We start from the raw sequence: 18263 nt of genomic DNA, 5'->3' as shown, positions 1-18263 counted from the left end.
TGGCAAAGCTCAATTAGCAGTGTTTCTTCGTTTTGTGACAAGAATTTTAACATTTTTGAGGAATTACTGGAACTAATACCGATGCCTGGTACTACCACAGGAGAAGATATATTTACTTGTGTTTTTGGACTTCTGCAGAAATACAATCTACCTTTGGCAAAATTAAATTCTGTAGCTACAGATGGCGCTCCATCAATGACCGGGAAAAACAAGGGCTTCGTAGCATTACTAAGAAAAAAACTTAGTGAAATTCACGGTTCAAACATTCATCATATGCATTGTATTATACATCAAGAAGTTCTATGCACGAAAGTAATAAATATGGATAATGTTTTGTCATATATAAAAAAAGTTATAAATTTTATAAGATCTCGAGGTTTAAATCAGCGTCAATTCACTGCTTTTTTAAGTGAGTTAGATAGTGAATATTCGGGTTTGTCCTACTATACCGAGGTACGTTGGTTATCTTGCTCCAAGATTCTCAAACAATTCTGGGATTTAAAAGAAAAAATATGTCAGTTTTTAAAAACGAAAAATCAAGACGTAAGTTTGTTTTACGATCCAATATGGATACAAGATTTATCTTTCTTGGTTGATATAACCAAACACGTAACCGATTTAAATTTATTGTTACAAGTAACATGGTTGATGAACATGTTTGACGAATATGTTTGTTACGAACATGTTTGACATAATTAAAGCATTCAAATGTCAACTAGTTCTTTGGGAAAAACAACTTAAAAATGAAGATTTGACTCACTTCCCGACGTGCAGCATGAATAAATCAAGTTTAGATGATACTTGTTCGTATCCAAAATACGCAGAAAAAATTGCAAATTTAACAACTGAATTTGAAACGAGGTTTAATGATTTTAGTTCCCTCGAAGACAATTTTTTTTTTTTTTTTTTTTTTTTTTTTTTTTTTTTTTTGTTTTCTTCGATTTTTTCAATAAGTATTGACTCAATACCCAGCCATATGCAAATGGAGGTGATGGAGATTCAATTCAACTCAAATTTGAAAGCAAAATTCATTGAAGTGGGCGTGCCTGAATTTTACAAATATTTACCAGCCAGGTTTGAAAATACTCGAAAATTCGCATATGAAATTATTTCCATGTTTGGTAGCACTTATCGGTGCGAGCAGTTATTTTCAGTCATGAAAGGTAATAAGTCTCCTATTAGAAACCGTATTAATGATGCTCACCTTGGGTCAGCGTTGAAAGTTATCACTGCAAACAAAATTTCTCCCGAAATAGAGAAGATAATAGTAGAGAAGAGATGTCAAGTATCAGGACGTAAACATTAAATTTTTCTTGTTTTTTTCTATATAATTATATATATATATGTGTTTATTATTGTGTTATTCGAAATAAATCTACGTTTCTATGAATATTTTTTTTTTTTTTTTTTTTTTTTCTGCCCGCCTAAAGTTAAACCTTGTTTGTATGGCCCAAGTGTACCTATGAGTTTGACATCCCTGTTCTATGGTTTCTAAATGAAGCGTATTGGTTGACCGGAAGTTATTGGGAACTGGACACGATTTGCTTCGTCTAGCGGTCTGCATAGAAAAATCAAACCTTTTCCGTTCATTTCAATTTCAGTTTCATTTTCATTTGGCAATTGCACATCAGAATGGTTGTGAGATCGCAAGATTTGGGAAACGTGAATGAAGCATTTTTGCTGTGATCAATATGAAAGTGTGGAAAATTATTGCTTGTAATGGAAAATATCGAATAAAGGAAAGCAACAGTTGAGGAAATGTTGAAAAAAGCGATTTCGCAATCCATGCTAATGTGGAATCACATAAATGCTGCTTAAAACTTAATTTGAGGCAATAAAATGAATTTGATTGATATTAATATGCGTTTTCATTCAGTTGGAATGCATGATTATCTCACTTGCTTTAGTCATGACACTGTCATTGCACAATGCGCTAGCATGTTTCTGACTTACTCAGTTTAATGTTCGATATTGGCCAAAAATATATAGACAACTCACATGAGCCGGAAACTTTTCAGATAAAAATGGCTTCATCCACATTTGTGTCGGAATATACACTGACTACCAATAAGTATTTGGACACCTGTGATAGAAAAAAAAAACTAACTTTATTCAAAATCAATAGTTGGTAGAGCCTCCACGATAGGTAATTACAGCGTGGACCCTTCGGGGCATACTTTCTACAAGTCTTTGTATGACAGCTAATGGTATTTTCTTCCACTCGTCTTGGAGAAGACATAGAAGTTCCTTCACCGATTTTGCACGGGTAGTGCACCCCTGAATTCGGCGATGCAGCTGGTCCCAGAGGTTCTTGATAGGGTTCAGGTCTGGACTCTGGGCAAGCCAGTCCATTCGATGAACTCCATTGGTACCATACCAAGCCTTGGTTAACGTCGAAACATGACAACTGGCATTGTCGTCCTGAAAGTAACCGGGGTCCAACCCGTAAAACTTCCACAACGTAGGAAGCACATTGTCATCCAAAATAGTGCAATAGGCATCGGAGTTGAGCTTACCATGAATGGGTGAGTGAGTGAGTGAGTGATTATGGCGCAAAAACCAGAGATGATTATGACGCGCCAAACACAAGATGGGATGATTACAGTTGATGACATTAAAATTCAATAAATGAAAACAAGTAGATAAATGTACCAAATCCAGAGGATGAAGTCATATAAACACAAGTTAAAAGCACACATTAAAATTCAAGACACAGTCTTCAAAACAAATTACATTAGGTAATAAAAGCCAGTCTCTTTTAAATAATAAAATAAATTACAATTGACCTCTCTTTCGATTAAATGGTCGAGAGGTAAGTCACAGCTATTAAAATATTTCTGGCGAAGACTATTAAAACATGGACACTCAATTAAAATATGACGAACGGGTAAACAAACATTACAATTGAAACAAACAGGCTCATTTTCAGCTTTGAGAAGATAGTTATGTGTGACTCTAGTGTGACCAATTCTGAGGAGAGTCAAAAGAACGTCCTCCTTACGATTTCCAGCAAATTCCCAATGCTCAATTCTAGGCTTGACGTTTTCTCAACTTTCTAGGCCCACTAGCGGCCGAGCGGTAAAGTCGCTGAACACTGGTAGTTCGGTCCGAGGTTCGAATCCCGCGAACGGGCTGGCTGCATGGGTGTTTTCGTGGTTTTCCCCATGTGTAACAAGCCAGTTTCCCTTAGAAAGTCCTCCACAAAAGGCATCCCTCCTCTTAGGCAGATAGCCCTAGTGTGCTTTGCCATAATTAAATACACCACAACACCACACACCGTTTCTCAACTTGTTGTCATGCTGAACATCCCAAATTTCCTGCCATTTTTTTGGACCTTTCCCTTGATGACACAGCAGATGTCTCTAAAAGGGATAAGGCGACTGGACGGTTCAATAGCAGATTTGGCTGCGATATCTGCAAGCTCATTTCCCTTTATTCCAGCATGTCCAGGAACCCAGCAGTACAGGACTTCATATCCTCGAATCGTTAAATTTATATGAATTTTGAGAACATCCACTACCACAGGATTCTGAGTGTTGGGAAAAGCTTCCAAAGATTTAAGAGCACTATACGAGTCTGTATAAACTATGAACTTTTTGTGGCAAAGCTTCGAGATGTACAAAAGACCATAATATATTGCAGTTCAGATGTTAGAACTGAGAAAGCATGGTGCAGGCATCTGCCCTCTATGTAATCTTCAGATACAAATGCCATCCCGACATGATCATTTGACTTTGATCCATCTGTGTATATCGGATAATAACTGCTATACCTGTGCCTGTGCTCAGCGAAGAGTTGTCTGTAAACAATCTCGTTAGTGCTTGCTTTCCCGTGATGTTTGAAAACATCAAGGAGCTGAATCCGTGAATTTTTCCAAGGTGGAATTTCAAAATTCTGTACTGCTTGGGGGTGCATATCAGAGAGGGAAAGTTTCTCAATGGCAGGGCGAACTCTTAAAGGAAAAGTAGGAACACAGGATGGACGTGTTTCTAATAATGTGTTACACTCATTATCAAGTAAGCACAGCTTATTGGGATGTTCAGGTTGGGATAAAATATTAAAATATTGCAAAAGGGACAATTGCTCACGCCTCAGATAAAGTGATGGTTCGTTAGAGTCAACATATAGGCTCTGTACAGAAGAAGTCCTGAAAGCTTCTGAACAAATCCGCAAACCTTGATGGTGAACAGGATCCAGTTTTAACAAAACAGATGACCGAGCGGATCCATAAACAACTGAGCCATAGTCCAGTCTAGAGCGGATAAGCGCTCTGTAAATGCGAAACATGGAGCAACGCTCTGCACCCCAGGAGGTGTTCGCCAACACTTTTAAAATATTTAGTTTTTTAGACACTTCTTTCTCAGGTTTAAAACATGAGAAAGGAAAGTCAATTTTCGGTCGAACGTCACTCCTAAAAATTTTACGTCGGGCGCAACTGGAATAATTGTATTATTCAGATATAACTCAGGTTCAGAATGGAGACCACGCTTCCTATAAAAGTGCACGCACACAGTTTTCTGTTTCGAAAATGTAAATCCCTGTTTGTTTGACCATTCTTCGATCTTATTCAGAGCCATCTGCAGTTGCCTCTCTACGTATCTCATGTCTGCCCCTCGACAGCTAATCTGCAGATCATCGACATATAGAGATCCCAAGATGGTGGGTAGCAGTTCTTTTAATACAGAGTTTATTTTTAAACTAAACAGGGTTACACTAAGCACACAGGCTTGAGGCACACCCTCTTCCTGTTCAAAAACATCTGACAAAACAGAGCCAATTCTTACTTGAAAAGTTCTAGCGTTCAAGAAATTCTGAATGAAAATTGGTAGGTTGCCGCGCAAACCACTCTCGTGAAGATCGCGAAGTATACCGTATCTCCATGCCTTATCATAAGCTTTCTCAATGTCAAAGAATATTGAGACAAGGTGACTTCTTTTGACAAAAGCTTTTCGAATAGATGTCTCTAAAAGAAGCATATTATCTACGGTTGTTCTTCTCTTTCGAAAACCGCTTTGATAAGGCGATATAATATTATTCTTTTCCAAGAAGTAGACTAGGCGGCTGTTTACCATCTTTTCAAACAGTTTGCATAAGCAACTCGTAAGGGCAATTGGCGGATAGTTGGAGGGATTCCTTGGATCTTTCCCTGGCTTAGCAATAGGAATGACAACAGCTCTCCTCCATGCACTGGGAAAGGTACGCTCCTTACACACTCTATTGTAAAGAGTGAGAAGGGCAGTCAGTGACTTATAGGACAGATGCTTTAGCATTTCGTAATTCACGCCATCAAGACCTGGAGAAGACCTATGTGTCTGCAATAAAGCACTCCTTAATTCAAGCATAGTAAAGTCTCTATTGTAAGGCTCAGATTTGGAAGAGTTGAATGCGATGGAATTTATTTCAGAGTGCTGCTTCATAGAGAGATATGCAGGTGAATAGTTTCTGCTGGAAGAAACGGCAGCAAATGCCTCACCAATAGTATTCGCAATTTCTTCTATGGAGCTAATCACTCGGCCATCTTTTTCCAAAAAGGAAAGTGAGTGGTCTTTATATATACCGCATGCTTTTCGAACTCTTTCCCAAACCCGCTTAGTAGGCGTGGAGGATGTTATTGACGACACATATGAAATCCAAGAATTCCTTTGGCTCTGCCTTCTTACTTTTCGTGCATTTGCTTTGGCTCTTTTAAATGCTATGAGGTTTCGCAGAGTAGGATATCTACAAAAAATATCCCATGCTTTTTTCTGTTTTTTTTTCAGTGCTTCATGACAGTCGCGATTCCACCATGGTTTTGAATATTTTAGTAGTTTTCCTGATGTTCTAGAAATGGAAAGCATAGCTGCCTGAGTAATAGTATTAGTAACAGCTTCAACAGCGTCATCGATATGCCCATCTTCTACCATTTCATCTGTTAGCTCTGCAATGGAAGAGAAGAGTTCCCAGTCTGCCCTATCGAGTATGAATCGATGGGATCTCGACATGGGGTTTGCTCCTCTTCGTGCAAGAGATATAAAAATGGGATAGTGATCGCTGTTGTAAAGATCATTTCCCACACTAAAAGTGCAAAATGGCAACAGAGATGGTGAACAGATGCAAGGTCGAGAGCATGGAATGTCTTTGAAGGCTCATGGAAGTAAGTATCCTGCCCATTATTCAGGAGACAAAGGCTATGATCTTCAATCAATCGCTCAATTTGTCTTCCTCGGCAATTTGTATCTTTACTACCCCAGAGCGGACTATGGCCGTTAAAATCACCTATTATGATGAAAGGCTCAGGCAGCTGCTCTATAAGGCCATTTAAATCTTGCTCATCAATATGCTCATTTGGAGGCAAATACAGAGAAACGACTGTAACAACAATATCAAAATTTGTTTGAGTAGCGACAACTTGGAGGGATGTCGTCAAAGAAAGCACATTTGAGGGATAATCCAGTGAGGTGAGGAGACCTACACCTCCACTGGCACGCTCACCTGCAAGATTATCTTTCCTGACGAAAGAAAACCTCCGAAGTTTTGCCTGTTGTTCTGGTTTTAGATTTGTACAGGATGATAAGCATTAATTATGTCTTTGATGTCGAGCAAATTTCGGTGGAAACCGCGACAGTTCCATGAGACGAGGGTGGCCATTATGATTGGTTTTTGTTCTTTCTGTGCTCTTGTTTGGTTTTTCGTGGAAGTAGATGCCTGGGAAGTTCTAGACCCTCCTCTACTTCCATACTGTCTGAATCCGCAGATTCACAAATCATTTCATCAAAAGAGCTATTGCTGGAACTTCTATTTTTATCTGATACTTTTTTAGTGGCAGTTTGTGTTTACTTTGAATGACTGTTTCTTTATTTTGTATTAAATGAGTTGAATTTTTTGTTGTTGGATGTGGTCGGTTGGGTTTTATTTGGTACAGTCTGCGTGCCTATTGATCTTTGGGTGGCAGTGCTACGTGTTGTTTTAACGGCACTGGCATATGATTTGTTTTGTTGGAGCTGTGTGCTTTGAACTAGTTTTCTGGCTTCAGCATACGAGATGTTCCTGGTAACTTTTGCAGTCTGCACTTCTTTTTCGGATTTCCATTTTGGGCACAGGCGTGAAAATGCTGGGTGCTGACCCTTGCAATTTATACACGAAGGCGCAGCGGTACAATTTTCAGAATCATGGCCAATCTGTGAGCATCGGGCGCATGTGAGGCTGCCACGACAAGACATCTTAGAATGGCCGAAACGCTGGCATTGGAAACATCGCATAGGGTTAGGAATATAAGGTCTTACAGGACAATTTAAGTATCCGGCCTTAATATTCTTAGGCAGAACAGGCATGTTGAAGGTAAGGATCACGTGTTTCGTGTCAATCAACTGAAACACACAGAAGGTCGATCTCCAAGATCACACCTCTACAAGAATTAAGTGTTTTGTGCGCTGACACAGTTATAGATATTTCTCCAAATTTGGTTTGTCGGGAAAGAGAAGCAGACTGGGTGGCCGACATGGTATCAATAAGCAGGTCTCCTGATCGGAGACGCTTTATGTTCCTTGGCTCACCTATGCATGAATGTATATATTTGCTTACGAGAAAAGGAGACATCTTTTGCAGTTCACCAGAAGGACTAGACCAGGAAGCGAGAAGGACTAGCCAACAAGGACAATCCGTACGGTAAAGGACTAGCCAACACCAGAAGGACTAGCCAACAAGGAAGCGAGGATTTTCAGTAGTTTCGTTGGCATTTGCATTGGTACGGATCTTCTTGCTAATCGTTTTGTCTACAATTTCAATATCTTTGGCATTTGCTTCAGTTCGGATCTTCTTGTTAAGAGATTTGTCGACAATTTCGATATCTTGGTTGGTTTCATTCGACTCGGGTTTTTTAAGAATAAATAGAGAAGCCATGATTAAAAGAGAAAAAATTCGGGTCCGACGGCCCCGCCCACCAAGGAGCCCAACAAGGGAACACAGATTCCTCTGTTAGGGCTAGCCGGATTTATACGCAAACTGAAGCCCCACAGTCGGCTTTCCCAAAAGCAGGTACTCCCGAGAGCTTGACCCCAAGCCACTGACACAAGGACTAGTGACCAGCCGATTGACACCCGTGAGGACGACTAAGATGCCTCTCGTTTAGCTGAAGCAGAGGCCAAAGTAGTGTGTTGGGGACAGTACCTCGCCCCTCAACTACCAGGACCCTCCTTTCCAGCGACACGGGTCTCCACGCACGGCAAACACGTGGGCAGTTTTCTCGCCACTCGAAAACTAGAGACAAGGTCTGTTCCAGTCTCTCGTGACGAGCCCCAAAGGAGAAAGGAAGGGAGAAAGTACCAGCCAAGAGGAGAGGAAACGGAAAAGAGGATAGATCACTGGGGCTCCAGGATCGTGACACCCGTCTCATCAAGAAGATGATCCCCTGAAGGGCTAGCGTTCCTCGGGATTGCCACACCCTTACTCACAAAAGTGATCCCTCTGAGGGGTACCATGAATGGGGAGCAAGGGTCAAAGCCCATACCAGGAGAAACACCCCCAAACCATAATTCCACCTCCGCCGAACTTGACTGTTGGCACAATGCATTTTGGCAGGAGACGTTCTCCAGGTAGACGCCAGACCCAGACCCTACCATCCGTACGGTAAAGGGTGAGTCTTGATTCGTCACTCCAAAAAACCCGTTTCCACTGATCTACGGTCCAATTTCGATGTGCTTTGCACCACATTAACCGAGCAGCGCGGTTGGACTTTGTGATCAAAAGCTTATGGGCAGCAGCATGACCATGAAAACCAAGCAGATGTGCTTCCTTACGGATGGTATTCATTGAAACAATACTCCCGGATGCCTGTTGAAACTCCTCGCGGATGAGGGCCATCGGTTGGTTGCTGTTCTTCCGAATTTCTCTGGACAGCACTCGTCGGTCTCTATCTCCTAGTTTCGTTGGTCTGCCGACTCGGGGCACATTCCGGCAATCACCGCTCACCTTCCACTTCTCAATCACATAGGCCACTGTCGATTTTGGGTACTTCAGATCGCTAGATATGTCCCTTAAGGATCGGCCACATTTGCGATACCCGATAATTATACCTTTCTCGAAATCAGAGAGCTCCGAACTGCGAGGCATCTTGCATGCGACTAAAGCCGATACTTTGATACTTTAATACTTTTGATATGCCTGTTTCAGCAGGAATTATATCCCGCTATTACAGGCACCTCAAATAATCCCGGTTAGGGGAGACATAACATACAGTGCTTCGCAGGAATACCTTGATAAGGGACTGCAGGAAGATTGTGTAGATGTGGCCCAGGCCAGTGTAAATGAAGAAGTCATACTTTGAAACTTCAAAAATTGGCTGGCAGAAGTTAGGAGTATTTATGGGGGATTCTGATAAATGTGGGTTGCATAGGGCCTTAAATTGATGTCAATTTCTAGGAGCTCGTACTTAAAATTCTCAGAATAATTTACCTCCGCGTTGGTGATAGCTTTCTTGAAAAAATTATTATTTAATTTATTGATGAATATCGCCAGATTTTGGAGTTTAAGGTCTCTGTGTAGCTGTTCATTGCGAACGAACCAGGGTGCTCCTGTGATTTTTCGTAAGTAGTTGTTTTGGAAAACCTGCAATTTATTTAATACGGAAGGGGGAACAGAGCACCATGCAGGAGAGGCATATGTAAGGATGGGTCTTAATATTGATGTGTAAATGTGCTTCTTGCGAGCAAGATCCAGTGGTGAAGTGGCCTCAAGAAAGTTTCGGAGCTTCCTAGAGACTCCTGTGGCTTTCTCGATGGTCATGGAAATGTGAGAACCCCATGTAAGCGAGCCGTTAAAACGAACTCCCAAGTATGTAGCCTCTCTGACTTTGGGCACCGTTTCATTAAAGAGGGTCAGATCTGCATTAGTGTTTTTTCTTCTATGCCGTCCTATCAGTAATAATTTAGATTTTGTGGCATTAATGGACGTCCTCCATTTGCGACACCATTCCTCTACCTCGTGTGTGTGGTTTTGTATTCTGATCATGGCATGTCGTGGATTAAGTGAACTAGAAAGAATGGCGGTGTCGTCCGCGTAGCAGGCGGTGATGCAGTTTGTATTTTCAATCATAGGGAAGTCCTTAACATATATAAGATAGAGAATAGGCCCAAGGATGCTTCCCTGGGGGACGCCGGCTCTAATTAATGTGTTTTCAGAATAAACATCGCCCTGCCTGACACAGAAGGATCGATCACTTAGAAAGGAGTGAAGAATCAAAATTTCCCTGGGGAGATCAAGGGAAGCAAGCTTGTAGATAAGTCCGTTATGCCAGACGCGGTCAAAGGCTTTTGCCACGTCCAGCATAAGAAAAGCAGTTGTCTGGTGCTTATGAATAGCTGCGCTTAAAAATTCAACGATTCTGACAAGCTGCATTGTGGTAGACAATCCTTTACGGAATCCAAACTACTGGTTTGGAAGCGCGTTTAGGGCTGGCTGTAGTCTTTTGCAGATAATTCTCTCTAGGATCTTTCCCAGTGCAGGAAGCAAGCTGATTGGGTGAAACCCATCCATTCATGTATTATCTTTTCCCGGTTTGGGAATTAAGATGGCAACCGCTTGTTTCCACTCAGCTGGGAAATAGCATAGGTACAGGCAGGCGTTGTAAATGCTACAGAGTTTGTTAATGATATTATCAGGCAAATGTTTAATCATTGTATTAGAGATTTTGAACTTCCCAGGTGCTTTTCTATTATAAAGTTTAGCTATACTAGAGCTAACTTCTGTGGGAGAGGTAAAAACAGGGAGATTTTTGACACTGGGCTGGTTAATCCAATTATCGATAAACATGTTAATGTGACTAATGAAATTTCGGTCTGAAGGGGTCTCATTTGGAGTGAACTGCTTGGCGAAGTAGGTGGCAAAGGCTTTAGCTTTGCCTTCGTTGCTGTATTTGAATCCAGTGTCGTCCTGTAGAGGTTTGTTGCTTGTTTTTGTCGACTTCATTAAACGAAGGGACTTCCAGAATTCTCCGTCTTCCGCATTTAATTTTTCAATTTTGTTATTCCAAAGTTTAGTCTGGTGGGAGTCAATTAACATTTTAATATTGCGATTAAGTTTATTAATTTGCGATTTAATTGCTGGGTCACGTGAGTAGGCGAAGATCTTGCGGAGTCTATTTCATGTTTGGCTAATTAATTTAATTTCTTGTGGAAGTTTGAAGTGATGTTTTTTATTAATAATTTCTGTAGTAGAATTTTGCAATGCCGTATCAATGCAGGTGGTGATACTTGTGATAGCCTGGTCGATATCATGCGTATTTTTAAGTTGCTCTGTTTTGGGGAGGTGATTGTTAATTTCAGATTTGAATTTTTCCCAATCAGTAATTTTGTTAAGTGTGCTTGCTTCAGGCCTGCCAATACCAAGGTGGGCCAGAACTGGCACGTGATCTGAAGAAAGATCATTGATTACTTCCGTAGTGATCGGTAAGTTATCAGATGTGAGGAAAAGATCCAGTATGTCTGGATACTGTCTTGGATGAGTAGGCCGGAAAGTAAAATCTTCTGGAGGGTAAATGTAGTATGGGTAATTGAACAGGAAGTTTTGAAGGATATCACCGTTTTTATTTGTTTTGCGGCACCCCCAGCTAACATGCTTAGCATTAAGATCACCCCCGATTATGGTGGGAAAGGGGTTATTTAGCAAATTCTGTAAGTGTTGATCTTGCAGCCTGAGATCTGGAGTGTTGTAAAGGGCGCATACAAGCATATTTCCCCAATTAGGGATCCGAACGACTACCCTAACTTCTTCAAACCCGTGAGAATTGTCAGAAGCGTAGAAGCAGGAGTCCAAACTCCACTTAACATAGATTACGGCACCTATGCCTCTATGTCTGATCCTATCACAGCGATAACTGCGATAGTTAGCAATACTCAGGGAGTGCGCTGGCGTAGCGTGTGTCTCAGTGATTAGTGCAATGTCGATGTTGTAGTGTGTGAGAAAGTCCTGCAGTTCGCTAATTTTGGTGATAATGTTCTGCGCATTCCATGTCATGATCGTCACTGGGGTCATTTTTACTAAGGACCTACGATCCATAATTTATCTTAGTATCGGGCCTCACTGTAGTTTGCTTTTCTGCCATGGCAGTTGTATTGTGTAGAAGCGCTATAAGATCAGCAATGTTCTTCATGACCTGCTGAGCGTCCGCTACAGCTTTCTGAATTTTCCCCGTGAAAATATCAGATTGAACAGCCTGGGCGTAGGATTTATTGACAATGACCCTTTCATCAAACTTGGGGGCATTGGGTTTCTGCTTTGGGAAGGCCTCACAACCCCTCCAGTTGCTGGTATGCTTCCCGAGACAGTTACAACATTTCGGCTCAGAATCTTTTTCTGCCAAAGACATACTCGCGTGAGCTGACTTTTCGGTAGCCCGAATAGATGGCGCCACATTATCATGACTACTGGTAGCAACCTCGTGTGTTCGAGTGTTAGGGCCATCCACACTGATTGGTTGATGAAAGGCAATGTCTATCACGGCAGACGAATCGCGTAGTTCTTCCTGAGCGGCAGGATTCAGAAGTTTCTCTTCCTGAGGAACAGGATTCATGGATTGTTCTTTACCTTTTGGGTTTATTGCCGGGGTACGGCGTTTCCCGTGCGTTCGCCTAGTTTTCCGGACAGATTTCTTAATTTCTGTGTAATTTCCATCATCCGAACTGTCCATGTCCAGTGGAGTTCCTTCTTCAGCAAAAGAAAATCTGTTAGCGACTGGGATATTGAATTCAATGGTGGGACTGAGCGGGCGTTTACTGCAAGTCCGCGTCTCATCCATTATCATAGATTCCGCAGCCAAGTTTGTCATAGATTGTCCGGGTTTTGGTTGGTTCCTAGCAGGTATATTTTCCTTAACGTCAGTGTTTTCAGATCCTTGGAGAGTCATTTTGTGGAGTGTGGCTCTGAAACCGCGAAGTACTCGTAGTTCCATACTCTCCTTATCAGTGAGTGGCTTGTCATCAGGTCTCACTTCGTACTCCGTGATTAGCACTCCGAGAAAGTCAAAGAGCTTTTCAATCATTGTTCAATAGGTAAAGAGCAGATGTCGTAGAAACAACAGACACGTGGCCGTGCTGTTAGGTTCGCTAGGCCTTTTTACGGTGCTCGTAGCCGGGGCCAAAGCACCAACCTACTATTAGCCCCTAACAGCAAAAGTTAGTTCGCAAAATCAAGTGCAGGGAGAATCAAAGCGGGAGGCTGAAGTTCCTTCACGCTCCGCGTTGAACTCAGAATCACGCCCAAGGTCGTTCTTTCAGCAGTGAGGAGAAAAGCGTCCGTCTAACTCGAAAGTCAGGGGTGAACACTAAAGCCGATGCTGTGTCCTGCACGATGTATACCAGCGGAGTCCGTGACGTACATTAGGACCGCAGATATCATCATTTGCATAGGTGTCCAAATACTTATTGGTGGTCCCGCTAGTATTGGTAATCGAGAAATCCGCCGGGTATCTTTAAGAAGAAGGACTGAAAAATCCATTACACGGTTGCCATCAATGTGTAACAATTGAAATTTTACAGGTGAATAATGATTATGATCGTTTCGGATATCACGTTCTTTGATATAAAATAATGATTTCAAGCAAAGATTTGAATCATCGCACGCTTTTATTAATTTTGCATTATAGTGGGATCCCCCCCTTTTTAATACATTTCTGGTTCTGAGAATCGCTGCACTGTTTTTCCCATTATCAATATTCGGAATGAGCATAATAAACATTATCCAAGATAAGATTATTGAAGCAGCGTAATAATCGTATAAAAAATTTTTCTTAATAAAATTTAACGCACAGACTGTACCCAGAATGAATTTCTTTTGCAATGCATATTTTTAGGCAACAATGTATTTCAAAATATATTGTTTCCTAAACCTGGCAACAAACTATTGTAAAATTTATTTTTGTTGTAAATTTTAAGCAACGGACTGTTTCTTTAAATGAAACTTAGAGAAGAGCTTTTCAAGAAAAATAAATATCGAAGATATTGAAAATTGTTCAACCTAATTTACAATAGGAAGCAGCTTTGAGAAGCTGTGTCAGTTTTATCAAATTTTAATTTAAATGAAAAAAAATTCTGTGCACAAATTGTGAAAAAAATAACCTACAAAGAGAATAAGAGGTCTCGGGAACTTCACTTTGCTAAATTCATAAATGACGGATCTCCACTCAGAACTAAAAATTTTATTGAGGGAATCATATCTTTTAAAATGGGCAATTAATTGATGCAAAATTTTGAATACCAAAAAAATTTTCGTAATAGCTCCGTCTAGTCATCAAGCAACTTCTTTCAATTTTATTGAAACAAAATTTCTCTGTGGCGTTTGTAATAAAGACATACAGTACCCGCCTGTTACTAAAATCATTTCGTTCCCAATATATTTGAGTTTATTGAGCGACTGAGTTTAATATACGGCAATTTCCAAGATTGCAAATTACGGTATAAACTTTGAACTTATTTAGTTAGATAGCAACTAACAATTAAACTAAAAATTCGTACCTAGATTATTAATTAAAAATTAAAAATAAATTTGGAATTTTATTTATTTATTTATCATATTTTATAAAAAGTTTTATAATTACATAGCTCATGAAATTTTAAACTTTTAAAGAGAACTGCTGTATCCGTGTTTGATCGCATTGTTCGTCAGCAGTCTTTCAATTGCATTTTCAAAGTTCGTAAAACTGTTGGTAGCTCTTTTGATGTCCACCTTCTTGCAGCCCATGCTATTTTGTACACTGACTACAGATAATGAGTTTGACGTGGCTGTTCTAGATGGTGTTTAAGTTTCGGAAAAGTTTTTCCTGGCATTGGGTCTGCATTTTTTTATAAAATGTTTGCTTAAATATATGTGATCAATATGTTAAAAAATACAGGAAATATTATATTCAACAAATTGAAAATTATACAGGCTCCTTAAATAAACGTAGGTGAGAGTTACATGCATGCGCATGTAATTTTTCCAATGGCTGTATGGCAGAGGATCTTCTTGTTGCAGGTTTTGCCCCCAGTTGACATTCTGGAATTGGTGAGCTTTACGATGAATCGCGTGAGTTTTGGAGCACAATATTCGTGAATTTCGCAGATACCTTATACGCTGAATATTTGCTTTAGAGTTCAGTCGCACTGAATTGCTGTTAACTAGCACTGGCTGAGTGTCGTCCTAACAGCATTATGGGACGCCGAGCAAATCATTGTGCTGGGGCTCCTAAGAAAACTTTTCACAGAAAGGAAATGTAAATGGGTAAGCATGGGTCCCTCGAACATCTACCCAGCGGGTAATCGAGAAGATTGCCCTATACGGAGCAGCCATATGTGCAGAACCAATGACAAAAAGAAAGCAAAAAAAGCTTCATACAATCCAGCGACCCTTCCTTCTTAACTATACAGGAAGCTACAGAACAACTACGGCACTCTTCCAAATCGCTAACAGCACTCCACTTTTTATACGCGCTGAACAAGAATTCCATAAGACAACAGTACTACAACTACGAAAGAAGAGCCATTACAAATCATTAGAACTTTTAGCAGAGAATTACGAGACACCGGCACACCCATATGAATACCACCCAGGAAAGAAAAGTAATGTCACGTTAAGCATGAAAAAAGAAGTAAGCGAAAAGAAATTCCCCAACTCTTTACAGACGGTTCCGGCCTAGAAGAAGGTAAAGGCAGCGCAATCAAAATCTACCTAGATCCCAATTCGACAACAGAACAGAAGTTCCACCTAGATCAACAAAATACAGTATTCCAAGCGGAATCAGTAGCGCTCCTTGAAGCAATAAAATACAGCATCACAAACTCCCTAAAAGCAGCACATATCTTTAGAGACAGTCTTTGAGCGATGCATGCCATCGCAAACCCGCGCCGCCGATCAAAATTAATCCAGGAGATTACAGAAAGAACTTCAGCATCACAAAATCAACATTTCTTTGTCACTTGGCTGAAGGCACATGCAGGGACAAAAGGCAACGAGGAGGCTGACATCCTAGCCAAAGAAGCAGCTAGGGGTCAGAATGCACAAAATTTATCAGTACCATGGCCTGGCTCGCACCTTAAAAAAATCTTAACCAGCTGAATGGTAGAACTGGTGGGACAACGCCAAACAAGGAAGAAGGACTTATCAGTTGTTCCCAAAAGTAGGCACAGCTCTCAGTTTAATAACTAGAGAAATAACGTGGTTCTTATCAGGGCATGGCCCTTTTCTCACGTACTTCTATCCAAGGAAACTAGCAACTTCAGATCAATGTGCATGGGGAGAAAGAGGCAGTCCCGACCATTATATATTCAAATGCCCCCTTACAGCTGAACATCATCTAAAAGTCCAGAATTCAGAGAGTGAAGTGACTCCCTTTATTAGATACGCTTTCAAGAACATCCATCTCCGAAAAAAAATCATAATTATAATGAACTTCTTGTCCACAAGAGGCAATGAGCTATGCAGCACAACCTAGAATAATATAACAAAGCTATTACTTAAAATATAGTATGCAAGCAGACCTGGAGCTGCCCTCCATAGCATGTAAGTGCGAAAGGCACCAACTGTAGAAACACCAATGTATATTTAAGGGAAAAGAAAGGCACTGCCCACGGTCTGATAAAATACAAAGCATTGCAAGCAACGCCTGGCAATATCCTCTGTAAGTCCTGTGGGGTGTAATTTATCTGGATATCTAGTGTGGCTGGACAATACCCACATTGTCAATTGTTAAACAATGGGTATCCACCACATTTCTCCATATCCATACCCAGCAGGCTCATTCGTTTAGACAGTCCTGGCACTTTCTCAACATCAGTTGAAACGCATTTTTCTAAGGAGACCATCCTCAATAGTCCATTTTAGCACACCTAAATTTGAATGTACGTATCCATATTTTGTAAAATTCCAATTTTTATTAATATTTTGTATAATTTTTATTGAACAGAGGAAGCAGAAAATTGTCTCAGGGACCGCATTTGACCCGCGAGACGTGACTTTCAAATGCCTGATCTAAAACGGCTCATTCCCTTAGGTTTAACCCGCCTTTTCTTGTTTTTCCAGCAGTTGAAGAAGTGTGGTTTTCATAATTTTCCCCACTGGCAATGGAAATGCAAGCGAGATTCGCTTAGACAGCTTTGCACGAACATATTTCTTATGTTAGACATTCTGTTAGTCTCAGTAAATAACTTGTCGAAATAATTTATCCTAAATAACCAAGACCGTAGATTTAGTGTCAATAAATGTTCCAGAACTTTAAGCTAAAAAGGTCATATCTTTATTTTACCGCTAATTTATATGCTTTAGGTGTGCAGTATTAACCACAGGATTACAAAATGGTGAACAAAAAGTACTATTGCAGAAAATGCTGGAAATGACATTCAGTTCCTTGTTCTTCCGTACAAAAGCCACACGGCAACATAGGCTGTCTCCATTTTGTTTCAAAGTGCTTGCTGGGATATTCTACATGGCTGTATGTGATACTGTTCGAATAACTTTCAGCTTTAACACTTTGCTCGCATTTTTTAGCTTGGTCTTAACGGCGTACTTCCTTTCGTTTCGTTCACCTCTCGCTCATGATGTCGATATTCCGACGTGGACATGAACATTTCTGCAAAGTTCTGATAACATTTCTGATTTCTGCGACGTTCTGTTACCTAAACAGCAGTATTCATAAATATTTCTTATTGCTAAAGAAAAAATAATTGCAGCGAGAGTTCTAGAATTCCAAAAACATGCTGTAGTTGTGAATATGAATTTTAAGCTTTTATTAAATATGTAGGCAGAGGTTATTCACATACAATTCAATTTCAAATTAGTCAAGAAAGCATCCTTAGATTGGCAAAAATTTTGAATAAAACGCAATCGATTTTGAGGGCAATCAGAGATAGGTTCTTCTTCTCTACGGGGGGGAGGGGTTTGGAGGGGGGCAAAGGTGGGAGGAGCAACCAGAATATAGCAAAATCAGTAGATGAAGCAAAACGAATATATCGCTATCTATTGAGATAGATTATAATGAAAAGATGTTAAAATTTTGATCCTGAAAAGAGGGACATATGTCTGGTTGCTATGAAATGAAGTTGAGTTTCATTCAAAAGGTACCACAGTCTAAGGTTGATGTTTTGTCTAATTTTAAATTATAACTGTTCCTATTAAATTTAACTCTAGGATGAATTAAAGTGTGTTAATGGAAGAGAAACATGCCAGGGTGAAATTTTTTTGGCTTGTGAATTCTCTATCTTAATGATACATACATTCGCGCATTTTGGCAGTTATAAAGAAGATCAGATCTATTGTGAATT

The 18263-nt window shown here is 40.3% G+C and overlaps 1 protein-coding gene across 2 annotated transcripts in view; it reads left to right on the top strand.

The window, feature by feature from the left end:
• Positions 1 to 18263, top strand: part of LOC118192138 (cytosolic carboxypeptidase 1-like) — a 232421-nt gene that overhangs the window by 79485 nt on the left and 134673 nt on the right. The window lies entirely within an intron of this gene.

Source organism: Stegodyphus dumicola, chromosome 4 (genome assembly GCF_044657685.1).
Source record: "Stegodyphus dumicola isolate Sdum_Otavi_A_Nest chromosome 4, ASM4465768v1".
Taxonomy (NCBI): Eukaryota; Metazoa; Arthropoda; class Arachnida; order Araneae; family Eresidae; genus Stegodyphus; species Stegodyphus dumicola.
The sequence above is the reverse complement of the archived record's forward strand: the minus strand, read 5'-3'. Positions and strand labels throughout refer to the sequence as shown.